Below are 19,014 nucleotides of genomic sequence, written 5' to 3'. Positions count from 1 at the left end.
TGAAGCCATAAGATATCCTGATCCTCTAGTCAGCTCCTAAGAGCCTAGACTGGATCCATCAGCATCCATCAACAACCACCTGGTGGCTTAAAGAAATCCCTTTTATAGCCACAGCCTTCCACTTGGATACACTGCGTCCTCATCGATTGGTTGGACAAGATCGCCTCTCCCATTGGGTGAATCTCAAGCTGCATGGATAATGTTCATTTAAATGGTGTGCATAGAAAGACTGAGGATATCTACATGAAGTCTCCAAGTCACAGACTCGACAATGGCTACTAAGGTAATCACATTAGCAATACACAACTACATTACAATGATTACTGGAAGTCTAGAGAAACAATACGTCTGGCTTTCAGTGGCCAACACAATTACATGAGTCAACAAGAGTCTTGTAAAAACAATGAGGGACTTAGCCCCCGTCTATAAACAATCTATCATCCTGTCTGGCTGAATTTTAAGAAACTTTAACCCATGAGAGTCCATGTCGTCACACCTAGTACATTGCTCCCCATCCTGGTGCATGGCCCCATCCTAGTACTATATATATAATCCACCAACCTGGTACATGGCCCCAATCCTGGTATATCCCCCATCCTAGTACATTGCTCCCCATTCTGGTACATGGCCCTCATCCTGGTATATATGATCTCCCATCCTGGTGCATGGCCCACATCCTGGTATATATGATCCCCCATCATGGTACATGTCCTCATCCTGGTATATATGATCCCTTATCCTGGTACATGGCCCCCATCCTGGTAAATGACCCCCATTATGCCACACACTTAAAAAAATACTATTACACTCATCGTCCCTCTGGGAACCCTGCAGCGCAGCATACTCATCTCACGCCTCACACTTATTATACTCACCCTCCCTCTGGTCCCCGCAGTGCAATGCCCTCATCTCATACAGTCAACTGATCAGCACGTGAGAGTGCATGGCCTGTATGCATGCTCTCCACGCAAGACTCCATTGCATGTTCAGGCTCGTTTAAAGTTTGCTCAATAACATTTAGACAAGCCTGTGAAACACTGGGACAATATAGTCTGGTTAGATGAGACAAAAATTTAACTCTTAGGATGCCATAAGACACACCATGTTTGGAGGTCAAAAGGCACTGCGTATCACTCAAAAACACCATACTAACAGTGAAGTTTGAGGGTAGGAACATCATGGTGTGGGTCTGTTTTTCAGAATATGTTATTTGCAGCCTTTTTATAAATGAAGGAAGGATGAATGGACAAATGTACTGAGCAGGGCTGTCGAGTCGGAGTCGTGGAGTCGGAGTCGGTGTCCATTTTGGTGATGTCAGAGTCACAGTCAGTATAAAAGGGACTGACTCCGACTCCTAAAATATATAAATTGGGTACCGCGGTTCAATGCACTATTTGATGAATATTTTTTCATAAGAATTTGGGAAAGTTATGAAATGTCCTATAAATGTCTGTTCTATTCCTGATCGAAGAATCAAAGCTTTTAGTTGAAATGAATCTGTGCTACACTTCAGCTACATGATATAAGTAATGAAGGTCCTCCTCTACAGGTAAAGGTAAAAAAACAGAGACACAAAAAATGCCTGCTATCATCTCAGAACTGCTAGAGATTCTAGCGTGAACATAAAAGTAGGATTCAGGTAAGTACTTCTTAAATCAAGTCTAAACTTTCAATAAACAGCAAAATGATCCTTTAGGATTAGATGATATTGTTGAAGCTGCTTCACATCTCTCTCCTATTTATCACATGCGCTGTGTTGTGCACACTCTGCTGCTGGCAATAAGAGATAGTCTGCAAGAGGGACATGCTGGAACTCTGATTCTCAAAGTGAGGAAATTGGTTATTGCTCTCAGAACCACTAAAGTTGATTCCGACTTGAAGAGACGTGCTGGGAAAGGGACAATTATCGCAATAGCCACCTGGTGGGGCAGCACTTATGTAATGATTGAGCGATTGCTTGAGCTGAAACCCTTTCTTGTAGACATGGCCAACCCTCAGGTAACACTAAATGAAGGTCAATAGACACAGGTGGTTGAATTGAAGCAATTGCTTCATCACCCATTTATAGTGACTAAAAAATTACAAGCTGAGGATTGCCCCAGCATTTTCATAAAGTAGTGGAAGAACTTGCTGTTTTTCCTATCCCAAAGAGGAGGTTTAATCGCAGATGGCAATGCTAATTCAATAAAACAGAGAAAAATGCTGCTATGAGAAAATGAAATTCTTCTGGTAGGTGTGTATGTGGACCCAAGTCATCATATTTTGAGGGTAATCAACAGCTTACTAAAGGAAAAGAAGCTCTGACAGAAGCGACTACAGGACTGCCAAGAGCAAGAGAACTTGAATCCTGCCAGTGCAACTGATGCCTTATCTTCAGCTTTATCAGATGAGGAGTTTAATTTTGAAAAGTATTTGGACGACATGGAGCAGGCAAAGTGTTGCTGCAGGGAAAAAGTTTCCACTCCCATAGCAAACGAATTGACCATATTTCAGCAAAATTTTTCACTTGCTCTCAAAGAAGTAGAAGAGTTCAAACATTCATCAAAACTAACGGTGTATGAGGCAATTCCTTTATACCCTGAAATTGTTAGAGATGTTGACCATGTGTCACCGCTTTGTCACCAACCCAAGTTAGTGTAGAGAAGTTGTTCTCTAGCCTTATATTTAGGTCAGCTTTGAGGTCATCTATGAAGGAGCATCTGATGGAAGCGATACTATTTCTCGGAACAAATTCATAGACTGCACAAATGTTATTCCGTATATTTTTGTTAAAAATGTTTTTTTTTTTACCAGTTACTGCACAGTGTACTGCATATTTACAATTTATTAGACATTTTTGTTTTCTAAACTTGCATTCCAATAAATATATTTTATGTTCTATCTAAACAGCTTGATTATTGCATCACAATAATAATGATTAAAAGCCTGATGTTACCATTTTACTACAGTAGATATATCACAAACATGAACCATGTATGAGGGAGTCTGAGTTGTGGAGTCGGAGTCAGAAACAGTGAAATTGAGGAGTCGGAGGTTTGGCTTACCGACTCCACAGCCCTGGTACAGAGACATTTTTTAATAAAAATCTGGTGCCACCTACCAGGATGATGAAGGTGAAATGAGGGTGAATATTTCAACAAGACAATGATCCCAAACACACAGCCAAGGAAACTCTCAATTGTTTTCAGAAAAAGAAAATAAAGCTGCTAGAATGGCCAAGCCAGTCACCTCTGCTACATGCTAAATCTAAAGACTCTGTCAGAACTGCTGTACCCAGTAAACTAAAGCCCCTTTCACATATCAGTTTTTTGCCATCAGTCACAATCCGTTGGCTCGACGGAGCCGTCGCAGATTGTAGAAAAACTGATGCGACGGATCCGCCTAAAAAACGGATTCGTAGCATCAGTTTTTTCAGCCCAACAGTGTTTTTATACCCCATCTGAGCATGTTCAGTTAAAAAAAACGGAATCCGTCTCTGGATTACAACAGATCCGGCGCCCATAGGCTTCTATTATACCAAACGATGAACCTCGACGGATCTGGTGCTGTCCGTTTTTTCAACGTAGACAAAAAAACGTTACTTTGTCCGTTGTCTCCGTCCGACGGACAATTTTCAACGGACCCATTGACCGACGGATGAAACGTGAGGCCATCCGTCGAAATCCATCGCTAATACAAGTCAATGAGAAAAAAACGGATCCAAAAGCATCAGTCGCCAAGTCCGTTTTTTTTAAAATTCGACGGATTGTGACTGATGGCAAAAAACTGATGTGTGAAAGGGGCCTAAGTGATACATTGTTGGTTTCAGGGTTTCTTTGCCTACATCATGCTACTCTTAGATGAGGTAGCAAAAACCTGCTGACAGATTCCATTAATAATTTGTAAATTTGAATTTTTCCTTGAAAGACAAATAAATCTATGATAACACATTACAGAATGTAAAAAATAAAGATTAACCAATGCTTTTCTTTGTTTTTGCATTAGTTATTACATTCTCACAGTCAAAACTTTTTTCCTTTGATATAGTTGTAGTATCTTTTTTTTAGAAGTTGTTCAATTGCACCATTTTATAATCTATTTACTTTTTTAGAGCAGATGAGTAAAAAACCTATTCCGCAATATTAAAATAAGTCAGTATATTATAGTATACTTATATATAGATATCAGTTATGCAAAGGAGATAGAGGGTATTCACTATGAAGTAGAACAAAATTCTGAAATTTTCTAATCAAAATGTATGCAGCATAGCATGAATTGTGCAGTTTTTCCGATAATCAAAATTTTTTAAAATGGAATATGTTTGAAATAATCAACACATATAACAAATGTAACATACCTCATACCATAGTAGACATAAGGTAAGAGCTGTGCTGCTAAATGAAAAAGGTAATACAATACTGCCACCTAGTGGATACATAATAGTTTGTTATCCTTCAAGTTTTGATAAAAATATGATACCAGAAAAGAAAGAATGGCAAAAAATTAATCCTGACCTTATTTAAAGGGAATCTGTCACCATTTTTTTCACTATTAAACTAAAAGTGTCACCTTCTACAGCTCCTGGGCCGCATTCTATGAAGGTGTACCTTGTTTCCTGACTCCCCTTGCAGACCCCAAAAACAACTTTATAAAACATGACCGTTAGGTATGCTAATTACCTGTGTGGCTCAGGCCCTCCTGCCGCTGTTCGCCGTCCTCCTTTCTGTGCTGTAATAAAGAAATAAATCTATAAATAATCAAATAGCCATGGTGAAATGTAATCAATCAGAACTATGTGGTATGAAGATCCATGTGCTACAAAATGAACATACACCCAGCAAGTATCAAGCCCACACTGGAGATCAAAATTATAGAACATACAATTTCCTAAATGTTAAGGTTATCGTGTAGTCGTATGTGATTATATCTTAACATGAGTAAACTAGCAGTATTTTAAGTTTATTTCATGAAATGAATTGATTGTAAAGCACATAATAAAAATGTAAATGAGATAAATGAAAAAAGAACACTGATCAAAATTAGAGAACACTTTCAGATACCTGCAAGTTATTGGTGTTAATCTGGCACCTGGTGCTAATTTCCTTAATTATCTGACAAACCCTATTTAACTGGCAGCCTAAAGGCTGCTTTACACGAGTCGATCCATCGTGCGATTTATTTTGCAAAGTCTTTTTTTTTTTTTTTGTTTGTATCGCTGATAGGTAGTTGTCCATGTGTCACACGTTGAGTGTTGTCAAACGACCACAAAACGCTCATCGATATATTGATTGGCCATGGCGGACGTCCAAAAGGCTTCACACATGTTTTCCTTTGGTCAATCTGTCTTTTGTATGGGCGTAATTAGGCAAACTATACAGCCTTCCGTGACGTTGTCTGGATTGTTTCACGCCCTGAATTATTCTGACCTGCTCAATCCAGTTCTGCTAATGTGGTTGATTGGTTACATCCCATATATATAGTTTCTCTTCTGCGTCTGTCTTTGTTGCCTCGTGTGTCCTTAGCATCATTCTTGTTTGTTGTTTGTGGTCTGGTTAATGTCGATTTTGATCCAAAACGGAAAGACTGGCATATAACAACTTACCACAAAAAAGGGATAACAAGGAGTGAGGGCGGAAAATCCAGCGAACAAACAAACGTAAGAAAAATTAGGAGTAATGCACTATAAAACACTGTGCATGACGCCAAGGCTGAATGTTCACACATCATGACTACAGCTCCATATTTTATAACAGTAATAACCTATCAAAACGCATCTGCTACAACCAATCCGATTAGATTAGGCGTGATTATTTAAAACCACAAATACACCCTGAACGTTTAATGACGTCACAAATAACTACGAGGATGGCCGATTACACGGTGTCACACTTTGCAATGTGTCGTTCATTAAGACTAAACTGACCGATTTTATGGAATTAAACAATGAGTACACGATGGCCGAATTTCAAACGATTAGGCATCGGTTGGACTCGCAAGGAGCTGTCACATGAGGAGATGTCGTTACGAATGACGGAAGTGCGTCACAAAATCCGCACAATAGATCGACTCGTGTAAAGCAGCCTTTACATTCCACTGACTTAGCAACAAGTTTGTGTGGTTCCAAAGTGACTGAAATCCTCCGGCAGCAGGTTGTCGAGATGAAGGCCAAAGGGGTTACTCTATCAGGCATAGCAAGAGAAGTTTGTCGTTCCAAGTCTGATTTCGATAATATTACAACATCACAACCTCTTTCAAGTCCCCCAAGAAGGCTGGTCATCCTCAAAAGACAAATGCAAGACAGGACTGGATAATGCGGAGAATCTCCATGGGTAATCATTTCAACACTGCAGCTAGAATTGCTTGACAGTCCAGCACTGAACAGGGTAAGGATCTGTCTCGTCATACAGTGTCACAACATTTAAGAGCATTTGGACTGCAGTGACCAAACTTCTCATTAGCAGAAAGAATCAAAAGGCTAGACTCACCTTTGGTGAGGAGCATGTTCTGTGGACTGAGGAGTGGTGGTCATCAGTTCATTTTAGTGATGAAAGCAAGTTTATTTTATTTTGGTCTGATGGGAAACATTATGCTCATCGACAACCTGATTCACAATGCAAAAACTGTCAGATTGCCATGTGAGCTATGAGAGTGAGTGACCATCCTGACTGGGTATACCTTCATCCTGATTGGGTACACCTTGTCACGTTGGCATGGCTTTTATGTTCTTTTGATCAAAATTGCGTCAACTAAGTAATCAATGTTATTTACATGTATTATTGCTATTTACGTAATCCAGGGTATTTGCTCATTTGTTTTTATCTTAGATTTTGTCTGTTAATGGCCACACTGTAAACGTGCACCAACACATTGCACTTATACCAACACGTGGGCTGGCTCATTTCTTAGGTTTTTATATGTTATAATATCATAAAAAAATCAAGTTTGAAAAGTGCTATTTTTTCTAAAACTTTCCCAACATTTCCAATATTTTCCTAAATAAATCACAAATTTTAATAGACCTAAATTTAATTGTCATAAAAAAACACAATTTCAGAACCAATGGGATTAAAAAAAAAAAAAAAGCATTCAAAGGGGGGCTGCCGAAGGAAGCAAAATGAGGTAAGAGCAGAACAATTGCCCTGCAAACAATTGTGGACAGGGAATAATTTTTTAAAAAAAATATGTGGGGTCCCCCTTATTTTTGATGACCAGCACAGGTAAAGCAGACAGCTGTGGGCTGCAGCTGCCAGTTGCCGGATTCACCTTGGCTGGATATAAAAAATAGAGGGGATCCCATGACATTTTAAAATTATTTATTTACATAATTAAAAAAAAATGGTGTGAGGTCCCCCCTATCTTTCATAACCAGTCAAGGTAAAGAAGACACCTGGGGGCTAGCATTATGAGTCTGGGAAGGTCCATGTTTATTTTCCCCTTACCAGCCTAAAACTAGAAGCCTGCAGCCACCCCAGAAGTGGCACATCCATTAGATGCGTCAATTTTGGTGCTTTGCCTGGCTCTTCCTTATTTCTCTGATGCGGTGGCTATGGGGTAAGAATTTTGAGGTTGATGTCAACTGTGAATTGTCAGCTGCCATGAAGCCCAGGCATTAGTAATGGATAGGCAACTATCAGACAACCCCATTACTAACCCAGTACAGGAGTTTTTATGTTTTCTCCATGTTTACGTGGGTTTCCTCTGGGATTTCCACTTCCCTCCCACACTCCATTGCAGATTGTGAGCTCCAATGGGGACAGTGTTGCTGATTTATGTAAAACGCTGTGGAATTAATGGTGCTATATAAGTGAATAAATATTAGTATTAATTACAAAAAAAACAAGAAGGAAAAAATAGTTTATTTGAATAAAGACTCCCCCACACTCCCTCATTCACCAATTTATTAATTTAAATAAAATTATCAAAGTTTCAATGTAATCTAAGGGTGAATGAAGAAGAATGCAGATTCCCTCACACTCTCTTATTCACTAATTTATTGATTAAAAAGAAATCTTTGAAGTTACAATGTAATCCAATGGTCTAATGTCCCATAATGCCCATCGGATCCTATGGGGCCTTGTTTTGAGAACAAGGCTCCATAGGTCACTCCCGGTGAGTGACAGACCCGGAATTTCTCCCGCTCGTACCTGCTGCTGCTTCTGCGACTGTGTCCATATCTGTGGAACCTGTCTGCCGATGTACCATTGATTCCCTGGAGCTGTCCTCTGTTGGCTACCTACCAGCGTATGTGTCTATCGCCACCTCTGGTGAAGACCTGGTGGCCGTTCTAGTTCACTCCTCCAGGCTGGTGATCGGTACCTTCGCCCAGCAAGTGTGACGCCCCTGAACTAGTCAGGGTGCCACAGGGTACTGCACCCTCTTTTATCTGCTGGTGCAGGACTCAAACTCCCATGGTTCTGGGATCCTGACTTTGGTGTTGCTCCATCAGCATTCAAATCCTAACCACACCTCACACCACACCCTGTCAGGCACAGCCAGTGGGCGTTCTAGCTGGAATAGGGCCACCCGCCTAGGGGTCAGGTAGACTGGTGGGAGGGGCAGAAAGAGAACAGAAGTAGCTCCCAGAGAGTGAGGAGCTGGGAGTAGCAGCTCCCAGGAGCAGTGGTAGCCCTCAGAGAGGGAGGAGCTAGGGGAGTTGGAGCTCCCTGGGAGACGTTGGCTAGGTCGCAGACGGTGGTCTGGGACCGGAGGAGTCGGAGACCCAGTCGCAGTGTATTAAAGAAAGGAGCCAGACTTAGTTTTGGAGAACGGTTGGCACCGGAGTACCTAGTAACAAAACCGGTACCAAGCACGGCGGGGTACTGGACCCTAGATCAGGGAGTAGCTTCAAGCAACCTGATAATTAACCTGCGGAGGATAGTATCTCTATGAACTGTCTCCAAGTGCTCAGAGATCGAAGGCATCAACACAACGAGGGGATAGGGCTTTCCAACCCATGCAGCCTACTGAAATCCCAAGTGTCAGCCATCAAGAACACAGCTTCCTTACCTAATCGTGGTGAGTGGGACCCTGAAAGCTTCAGGTCGAAGGGTCACACAGAATATCTAACACTAGTGCATGGAGGCAAGGTACCGACCACCCGCAACACCAAAGAGAGTGGACCCCCGGACAAGCTCCCCCCAGAGAGGCAGCGGTACCCAGATACTTGGTTTACCTTTGTGTCCGAGTCTGCCTTGCGATCGCATCACTACCAACACTGCCTGAGTGAGTATGTGGTCCTCCCCTGCTTCCAACCAGCGCTGCACTCCCGCTGCACCTCCACCATCCAGAGTCCTGGGGCCTCCCCCTACCCATGGAGGGAATGTCATCTGACTGTGTGGCGCCCCTAACCTGGTCAGGCACCACTGAGTACTGCACCCATGCTGGATCATTACAACACAGGTAATCCCAGAGGCTGACTAGGGTGTGGAAACACACAGACACGAAGTAACCAGGAACACACACAGCTTAGAGGGGACCCCTGAGCAGTCCCAGGGTGGGGGCATGGCCCTTGCCTCCCAGCTAGTGGTGGGTGGTGTCACTGGGAACAAAGGAGTTGTGCAGAGGCAGCCAAAGGAGAAGGAAGTGGAGGAGTCGCGTCTGGAGGGCAGAGCAGTAGAGCAGGGCCCTTCTAGACACTGCACCGTTTGTGGCTGCTGGCGGGAGAGAAGGGCTACTGTTCAGTGCTGCCTGAAAACCACCTAAGGCCAGAGTGCAGAGAGGTGGCCGAGTAAGGGGACTGTCAGTAGACCCAGCCCACACGGGGTACAGGTCCCTAGAGCAGGGGCCCATTCAGTTGGCCTGCCCAACCTGCCAGTGAGGGCACTTTATGCACCTCACCAACCTACACCGAGTCCACAGCTACAGCAGCAACGAGGGGCCCATAAGTGACAGAAGGCAAGCAGCCAGAATTACTTGGTCCACGCTGCCCGCAAACGGGCCAGAAAGGGGAGAACGGCGTATGCGACTTCCCTGGGTGATTCCAGCAAGACTTCAGCCTGCGCAGAAAGAAGTAACCGCCCACGAAGAGGTGTGGCTACCTAGAGAACCCCTGCAGCATTCTGACCTCGTGAGCAATGGGAGTGGATCTGACCTTACCCGGCGGAGATGTTCAAGTCTGGTGGAAAAAGAAGGTTCGAGTCTGCTGCAGGAAGTGAAGCTGGAAGGTTGCAGAGAAGACACGGGAAGCATGGCGTCTGCACGTAGTGACCCAGAACCAGACTCCGCTGCCTGGTGGGACTGGGAGCTTGCCCAGTTCTGCGACCGACTGCAAGCAAGGGTGATGCAGCAAATAATGGAGGGACGCACCGAGCTCCGGGAGATGGCTGGAGCAGTTCGGGCCTATGAAAGGTGGACCGAGAGGCAAGTGTCACGCTGGGCAGCGACCACCCAGACCCCGATGCTGATGCCTATGGGTGAGTTCCGTGTTGCCCCTGCCCGCTCGAGTGTACCAACCCCACCGGCGCAGTTACAGGAGGTGATCCCTGCAGCGATGCCCGCCATGATCCCTGCAGCGATGCCCGCTGAGACCCCAGCTGCGACCCCGACTGAAGTCCCTGCTGCGACGTCTGGTGCCGAAGTGTCCCGTCCGGCCAGACAAGACCAGGCCGCAGCCACGCCTGACCCGCCAAGACCAGGCCGCAGCCACACCCGGCTCGCGAAGACCTGGCCGCAACGTCATCTACCCCTGCCTGTGAGGCAGAAGCAGCCACCGCTCCCCAGCCGCTGACTGAAGCACCGGGTCCTGCGTCCCCGCCGGGAGAAGACCCTGCGTTCTTGAAGTTCAACGCGGAGCTGAGTGCGCGGTTCCCAAAGGACTTGGTGGATCGATACCTCGTTCCCAGGCGGTTACCCGGACATGGAGTGGTCCCAGCAGCTGCCATGTCCAAGAAGAGCCCACCGCCCTGGCCTGCTGAAGAACTCCAGTCCCCAAGCGCTGCTGCCGGAGTCACCGGAGAAGTGCTCGAGAGCACTAAGGGGGAGGAGAGGCCTGGAGGCTGAAGCGGCAATCCCAGAACCGCCGGAGGAAGAAGATGAAGCACCCTGTAACGTTGAGGGAGGCCCGGAGCCCGAGATGTTGCCCTACTCCCGCTGGGAAGAAGTCCCGACACCCCCTGCTGAGGGAGAAGCGGTGGCCATCATAATATCCAGTATGTATGTGAATTGGGAGCCCACAGACAGCAAGGTGCCAGCAGCACGGAGTCCAGCCAGCAGAGCATGGCGCCGCACCAGAGTGAAACCAACCCCAGTGTAGCATTCCCCATACCGGCAGAAGGAAGAAGTGACAGCCCGGGATCTGGAGGAAAAGCAGTCGCTCAGGAAAGCCCGGCACCAGGTTAGAGGTCCTCTCTACCGTGGAGTCGTGGAAGAGTTCAGCCTGAAAACTGGCTACGGGTTCATAGTGGCGCACGGCGTAAAAGAGGGCATTTTCATAAGTCTGAGAGATGTCATATCTCATTTACCCAGAGGACACCCTGGCCGAGACTTACATATGGGAAACCTGGTCGAGTTTACCAGACACCAAAGTGAACGCGGCTGGTATGCACTGGACGTAGTACCATGCCCCAGGAATCCCTACTACAGCCCAGCAGCTTCTACCAAGTCCCCACAAAAAGACAAAGAGCAAGATAAACACAAAGAGCAAGACAAAGACAAAGAACAAGACAAAGACAAAGAACAAGACAAAGACAAAGCTACAGATGGAGATACAGCTACAGATCCAGATGAAGCATCAGATGACAGCGCAAGAGCAACGTCAAGCACCAGTGAGAGAAGAGAGTCCATGTGAGTGAATAAAGAAAAGTAAAGAAAGTTACCAGTTTGCAATGTTCAAGTTTTAAGATTACGTGCCCACATGAACTAATGTGAGAACTCGTTTTACAAAATCTTTGCACCTGGTTTGTGCATTTATACTAAGGACCATAGGCTATGAACTGGCTATAGCCACAAACTCTCACAGTGTTGATAGTTACCCCAGAGGTACCACCACCAGAGCACGCCCATTTATGGGACCTGGCTCGCCTACAACAAGGGAGCATGCCTGTTTATGGGGCTTGGCTCTCCACCACAAAGAAGCAACACCGACTGAGAAAGCCGCCTCTACATCCTGTCAGAAGTGGCCGAAGACGCGGCTCGACGGGAGAGGGGCTTGCCTTCAACCAACAGCCCCAGGAGAGGAAGATTGGAGGAAAGGTCTAGGGAAACAGATGGCCCAGACCTGGTTGCTAAAAGGGCCGGTAACCTGCCTCCTGAGAGGGTTCTGGGTGGGTAACGGACTTGTGGGTGGAGAGTGGTGATGTATGGTACCTGGTATGTTTTATGATGCTTTTATATTGTTTTACTGTTTTAAATGTTTTGCATTTTTAAAATGTTTGTCTTTACAGCCCGAGGACGTGCTGTTGGTAACTAAGGGGGAATGTGGCGCTCCTTACCTGGTCAGGCACCACTGAGTACTGCACCCATGGGTCAGTACAACACAGGTAATCCCAGAGACTGACTAGGGTGTGGACACACACAGACATGAAGTAACCAGGAAAACACACAGCTTAGAGGGGACCCCTGGGCAGTCCCAAGGAGGGGGCGTGGCCCTCGCCTCCCAGCTAGTGGTGGGTGGTGTCACTGGGAACAAAGGAGTTGTGCAGAGGCAGCCAAAGGAAAAGGAAGTGGAGGAGTCGTGTCTGGAGGGCAGAGCAGTGGAGCAGGGCTCTTCCAGACACTGCACTGTTCGTGGCTGCTGGCGGGAGAGAAGGGCTACTGTTCAGTGCTGCCTGAAAAACACCTAAGTCCGGAGTGCAGAGAGGTGGCTGAGTAAGGGGACTGTCAGTAGACCCAGCCCGCATGGAATACAGGCCCCCAGAGCAGGGGCCCATTCAGTTGGCCTTCCCAACCTGCCGGTGAGGGCACTTTATGCGCCTCACCAACCTACACCGAGTCCGCAGCTACAGCAGCAACGAGGGGCCCATAAGTGACAGAAGGCAAGCAGCCAGAATTACTTGGTCCACGCTGCCCGCAAACAGGCCAGAAAGGGGAGAACGGCGTATGCGACTTCCCTGGGTGATTCCAGCAAGACTTCAGGTCGGGGTCACCTCAAAACAAGAAGGGCTAGGAAGGCGAGTCAGCAGTCACCCCTACATCAGCCGAAGGGATATTTGGTTCCACCTGGTCCACCATAGCATCGCCCGGGTTAACTCACCCCTGCCACCTGAAAGTGAGTAAAAACCCTGAAAGACATTGCTGTTTTGTGTGTCAGTTCTTCTGCAACCTGTGGTACTACACACCTACACTAGGCCCTGGGGCCAGCCTCACTCTCGGGAGGCTACAACATCTGACTGCAGCTAACATCAGCCCCAGGCGTCCCCTAAACTGTAGTGGCGGTCACCCCCCTAACCGCAAATATCGAGAGTGGCGTCACAAATCCCATTGAAGTTAACCTACCTGTGACCAGAAGATTTCCAAGCCCGTGGAGACCCTGCGGCGACCTGCACCAGAAGGTAATGCGGGGCTCCACATCTCCCCCACTCCATCTCCCCCCCGGGTACTCCCATCGGCAGCGACGGTACTCCCCCCGTTACTGTGAACCATGGGTGGCGTCACGAACTCTTATCCCCTGTAAATACCCCCTTTTCATTTGAAGTGGCCATGAGCCCCCGGGTCCGGAGACCCTCGAGCCACAGCAGCAACCCCCGGATCCGAGCGATTCGACCACTGCAGGGGCGGCACACAAGCATTACAAACACATTGGTAGAGGAATTGCCACTAGGAATTTCAGGGCCCCATACTGGCAACATTTGGGGGCCCCCTTGAGGCTCTGCCCCAGCTCCGCCTCCACTCCAGCTCCGCCTCCACTCCAGCTCCGCTCCCACCCCACGAATCTTCCATAGTCTCACCGCCACTCTTGGAAAAACTTCACTTCTGCCTTGCCTGGAGTTGCATAGAGGATGCATGCAACTCCACAGCAAATAATTGACATGCTGTGGCCTCGGAAAGCCGCATCGCAGGTCAGTTATTGCTGCTGACCGTACACGTGCAGTGGGCTTGGGATTTCTAGAAATCCCATCCACTGTGCATGTACTGTACATTGCAGCACTAACACTGATCGTGGGCACGCAGCCTTAGCAGATTCTTTTCTACAGCCTGGCTATTAGGGCAGGGGGCACCAAACAGCCTCTGATACAAAGGCTTTGCTGGTGCTGTATTTTCCTAAGGAGATTCTTTATTACAGCCTGGATAATAGTGAAGAATCTCCTTAGGAAAATACAGCACCAGTGAGGCTTTTGTATCAGAATGTTGGGTGCCCCCTGCCCTAATACACACCTGCTCTAAACACCAAGGAACCGCCCGCCAAACACTCCCCACGGCCTCCGGGCCTTGACTTACTGTGTAGCCTCCAGGCCAGGTGACTTGCTGCTTGCCGCCTTGAATCCTCCGCCGTGTTATGACGCTGCCTGTCTTCTGCGCCTGCGGACGGAATATTATATTCCTGATTATTGTGACACACGCGCCGCGAGCATCAGCCGAGGGTCGTGCGATTGTGATGTGATTTTAGGATCGTATCACAGCTGTGGAAAAGAGGGAGGGAGCATTTTCTCCCCATCTCCTCTGCTGCCTGTCTCTGCATATATTGTACTGCACTCAGATTGCATGCGAGTGCAGTGCAATGTTTCACACGTAGCCATAGACTTGAGAATTGAGCCCATACCAGTAACATGGAAATCCTTTATTTTGTTAACAAAACACAGACCTTAATGGACAGTTGTTTTGTTGTGGGTTGAGTTGAAGTTTTCATTGGTAGAATTTGGGCTGCAAAATATTTAACTTGTGCTCTATGCTGAGCAATTAAATTGTGGTTTCCACATAAATCTCTGTAATATATGTAAATATTGATTTCTATATTTCTCACTTCACAGCGACTATACGTGATAAAGGCCGTTGGGCCGAAACGTCCACCATCGTTTGTCGCCATCAAATAAATAATCACTTTTTTGCAAAGAAAAAAACTTTTTGGCTTCATTTTATCAACAAGAGAGTGCAGTGTCTATTATTTAATACGTTCTGGGACTATTGACCCCACACTAGCACCTCTAATGAAACCATACTCTAGCTAAGTGCACACCAATACCCTATAACTTTAATACAGGTGTGAACAGCTCAAGGTCATTTAAATGTCCATGTTTCACATGCGAGTTCTTTCAGTGATATTCACATATAGAGAATGTACCCATTACAGTCTAGGTGGCTGTTCATATAACCAACAGAATAGAACAAAAAAAAATCTGCAGGACCAAAGTCCATGGCCACTGTAACAGAAGTCTAAGAACCTCCTACCCGGAAGCCTCTTCTAAGGCTGGTTTCACACTACGTCTTTTTAACATCCGTTGAAAACGTTATTTTAACGGAAGTACGGATCCTGTGCAAATCCGTTTTCACTTCAATGCATTTTCAATGGACTCGCGTCCACCTGCGTTCGCATGCGTTTGCGTCCGTTAGACGCAGGATCCGTCCTTTTGCGTTATTTTAACATGTTTCAAAAACGCAACATGTAGCGTTTTTTTGCTTTGTCAAAATAACGCATCTCACAGGATCCTTCACATTGCGCCGCGAGCTGTAATGCATTTCAATGAGTGCTGGATCCTGCCTAGCAGAATGCGTTCAGTTGCGTTGTAACAGGATCCTGCTTTTGTACTGAGCATGCCCAGAAAGTACTGAGCATGCCCAGAACCAGTCTCCAGTGATCTGTCTATCTCTCTACTCCCTCCCTCACCCCCTCTCTCTCTATCTCTGTCTTTCCCCCTTCCTCTCTCTCCCACCTGAGAGCTGCGGACACTCGTAACCAAGGTAAATATCGCGTAACCACTTCTCTTAGTTACCCGATGTTTACGTTGGTTACGCGTGCAGGCAGCCCTGCTCCTAGCAGCTGCAGACACTCGTAACCAAGATAAATATCGGGTATCCAAGGCCGATGTTTACCTTGGTTACCAGCGTCTGCAGCTGTCAGAAGCCTCCTCCCAGTCTAGCTCCCCTCACTCCCGATCACATGACTCCAATGCCCGCCCCTAAATATCCAGTGCAGGATCCTGCAAAATAACATATGCGTTTGCATACGTTATTTGCTGTAAAAACAGGATCCGTACTTCCGCTAAAAAACCGTTTTCGGCGGATGTTAAAAAGACGTAGTGTGAAACTAGCCTAAGTAGTAGGTCTGGTGCAATGTCATTGTTACGTTATGTATACTGTATTTAGGGTGCATAAAGGAATCGGAAACAATCCACTGTAGATTTGTGAAAAAAAAATTGCATTGGATTTTTCTAAATCAGTTTGCAAAATCTTTGGCAAATTTGCAAGATTAGTGCAAATGCTGCAATGAAAATCTGCTATGAATAATAATATATCTTCTGAAATCTATTTTTTTTCCCACTATATGTGGATGAATGGTTGGAAATATGTAAGTAATTCACCATGTCCAATAACACTCTGATAATATACTTTACTTCTCCCTTTGTTAATAATCATATCTGTATGTGTAATCGGTGCCGGCGTCACCAGGGCATGTGTCGGGGCCCTGGACAAATGGGTAGCCCACTCACCATTGGCAAGGGTGGTGATCTTTTCTGTGGTACCCCGGGCTGATATCCAGGCACTGCAGTGATTGGGTCAGCAGCTGCATTTTGAGCGGGGGGGGGGGGGTAAATGAGTAAAGCGCAAATTGTTCGAAAACCTTATGCATGTGGGTAAAGGGCTTCATGAAACTAGAAAACAGCTGATTTCCTAGGGAGAAAGTTATAATTATCCCATAGCAATAAAGTAGGAAATAGCTGAAATTTCAAAGGTTGAAGATCGAGGCTCTGAAAATCCCAGACTGCAATGAAGGCAAAGCACACCCCTGCTCCATTCATTCTCTATGGGACTGCCGGAGATAACGGAGCTCTTTATTAGCTACTTCCAATAGTCCCATACGCAGAAGACGTCATTCAAGTTGCCGAGTGAAATATAGCGCCTGCGCATACCTCGCCGTTTCACACATGCGCACATATGTATTAGGCTCTACATGCAGTAGGGCAGAGAAGAGTGCGCCTGCACGAGCCAGCGATGTCTCTGAGCAGGTGCGAGACTTTCCCCCACTATGTGGATGACACGTCCTGCGTCATCAACGTCAATCATAACAAGAGTATGCCGATTGGCACACAGAGGAGGGACAGTCACTGCAGGAAGCATGCCCATCAGACTGGACCATCCAAATTTACATGCAGTGCCAGAGATTTTCAAAATGTATTTTGGAAGTGTACAGGGGGAGTCAGGGGACAATATGCATCTTTAAGGAATGCAGCACAGGCGCTGCTGAAGATAGGTGGTAGTTTTGGTTTATACATGAAAAATCTAGCAACAGGTTCCCTTTAACGTCTAAACCACAAAACACACTCTCTCATAATGGTCACTGTACGTTCAACATGGTACCATATTGCAAAGAATTCTCTGAGGATCTGAAAATAAAAAAAACTGGTGCTCTATATAAAGATGGCTATAAGAAGATTGCCAACACCCTGAAACTGAGCTCCAGCACGGTGGCCAAGTCCATACAGTGGTTTAACAAGACAGGTTCCACTCAGAACAGGCCTCACCATTGTCGACTAAAAAAGTTGAGTGCACGTGTCAGTTTCATAACCAGAGGTTGTCTTTTCAAAATAGATGTATGAGTGCTGAGAGCATTGCTGCAGGGGTTAAAGGGGGGAGTCAGCCTGACAGGGCCAGGATCATAGATTGCATCAAGTTGTTCTGTACGGCTGTCATTCAATAAGGAAGAGATTTCTTAGATGATGCACAAGAAAGCCCACAAACAGTTTGCTGAAGACAAGCAAACTAAGGACATGGATTACTGGAACCAAGTCCTGTGGTCTGATGAGACCAAGACAAACTTATTTGGTTCATATGGGTTCAAGCATCCATAAGGCAGGTTTCACACATCAGTTTTTCATGGTTCAGATGGGGTCAAGTGTGCCTAAGGCCTGAAACACACATCCGTTAAAAATACGCACGTGCCACGAGACACGCATTTTCCCTGCGTGTTGCGTGAGGTAAGTATGTGTCTCGGGTACAAGCGGTCCACATGTGTTCTCCGTGTGCTATCCGCAATAGCACATGGAGAACAGGTAATTTACATACTTACGTGGTCCGCGCTGCTGTCCAGGGTCCTGATCTTCGGCTCCAGCCCCGCCCACTCCCCGCTGACGCTGCTTCCGGCCGAGCGGAGGGGCGGAGATCAGCGCCCGGGACATCACGCCCACCTCCTTTACACACTCATAACGAGCGGCAGCCGGCAGGAACAGTTTATGACATTAATTAATGACACGTCTTCTCCGGCGCGTGTCACACGGGCCCGCATCCACACTACATCCGTGTGGTACGAGTGCGGACCGTGTGACACCCGTGCTGCCGGAGAATCCGTGGACATGTCAGCGTGCAAAATTCACGGACGCACGTAAGTACATAACAGACACACGTTCCGTTCATAAATACTTATGTGTGTCCATACAATAGTGAAAACATAGGTCCACGTGTCTCCGTGCCGCCGGTACGTGAAAAAACTGCCAAACACGTACCAGCGGTACGGATGTGTGTCGGAGGCCTCAGGCAGGTTTCACACATCAGTGTTTCATGGTGCAATTACAGACCATAATTTAAGGACTGCCAGCAGGTCTTTGAACTCGAACTCAACAGACTCATTGGCGTATATGAGGTTTTCAAGATTTTATCAGGAGAGCACTAGCCAGTCTGTATTTAGAGCATGAAACAGTGATGTGTGAAAAAGACCGAAAACTCTCAAATAATACAGTTTGCAATTCACACCACAACCACTGGGTGGCCACCAGTAGCACAGTATCACAAAAACCCATGTCAGAAATCTTGGGATTATTGAATGTTCTCAGTGAGTGGAACAAAATTATAATCTTGTGATACCTTTTAATGGCTAACTAAAATAAAGTGATGTTACAAAGCAAGCTTTCGAGACATCTCAGGTCATGTCATACCATGCCTGATGAAGGG

General features: G+C 46.3%; 1 protein-coding gene across 2 annotated transcripts in view; it reads right to left on the bottom strand.

Annotated features, from left to right (window-relative positions):
• The window catches only part of ALPK1 (alpha kinase 1), a 256,482-nt gene that overhangs the window by 177,575 nt on the left and 59,893 nt on the right, over positions 1–19,014 (bottom strand). Inside the window, exons 1-2 of one of the 2 annotated variants that reach the window (XM_075349413.1) lie at positions 14,353–14,404; positions 4,659–4,707 (exon numbers count right to left, since the gene is read on the bottom strand). The gene's annotated coding sequence lies outside the window, so the exon portion shown is untranslated. Of the gene's footprint in view, positions 1–4,658; positions 4,708–14,352; positions 14,405–19,014 lie in introns of those variants that run through there. The other variant, XM_075349404.1, reaches the window with a different exon arrangement.

The sequence above is a fragment of the Anomaloglossus baeobatrachus genome, chromosome 1, assembly GCF_048569485.1.
Source record: "Anomaloglossus baeobatrachus isolate aAnoBae1 chromosome 1, aAnoBae1.hap1, whole genome shotgun sequence".
NCBI classification, from domain to species: domain Eukaryota; kingdom Metazoa; phylum Chordata; class Amphibia; order Anura; family Aromobatidae; genus Anomaloglossus; species Anomaloglossus baeobatrachus.
The sequence above is the reverse complement of the archived record's forward strand: the minus strand, read 5'-3'. Positions and strand labels throughout refer to the sequence as shown.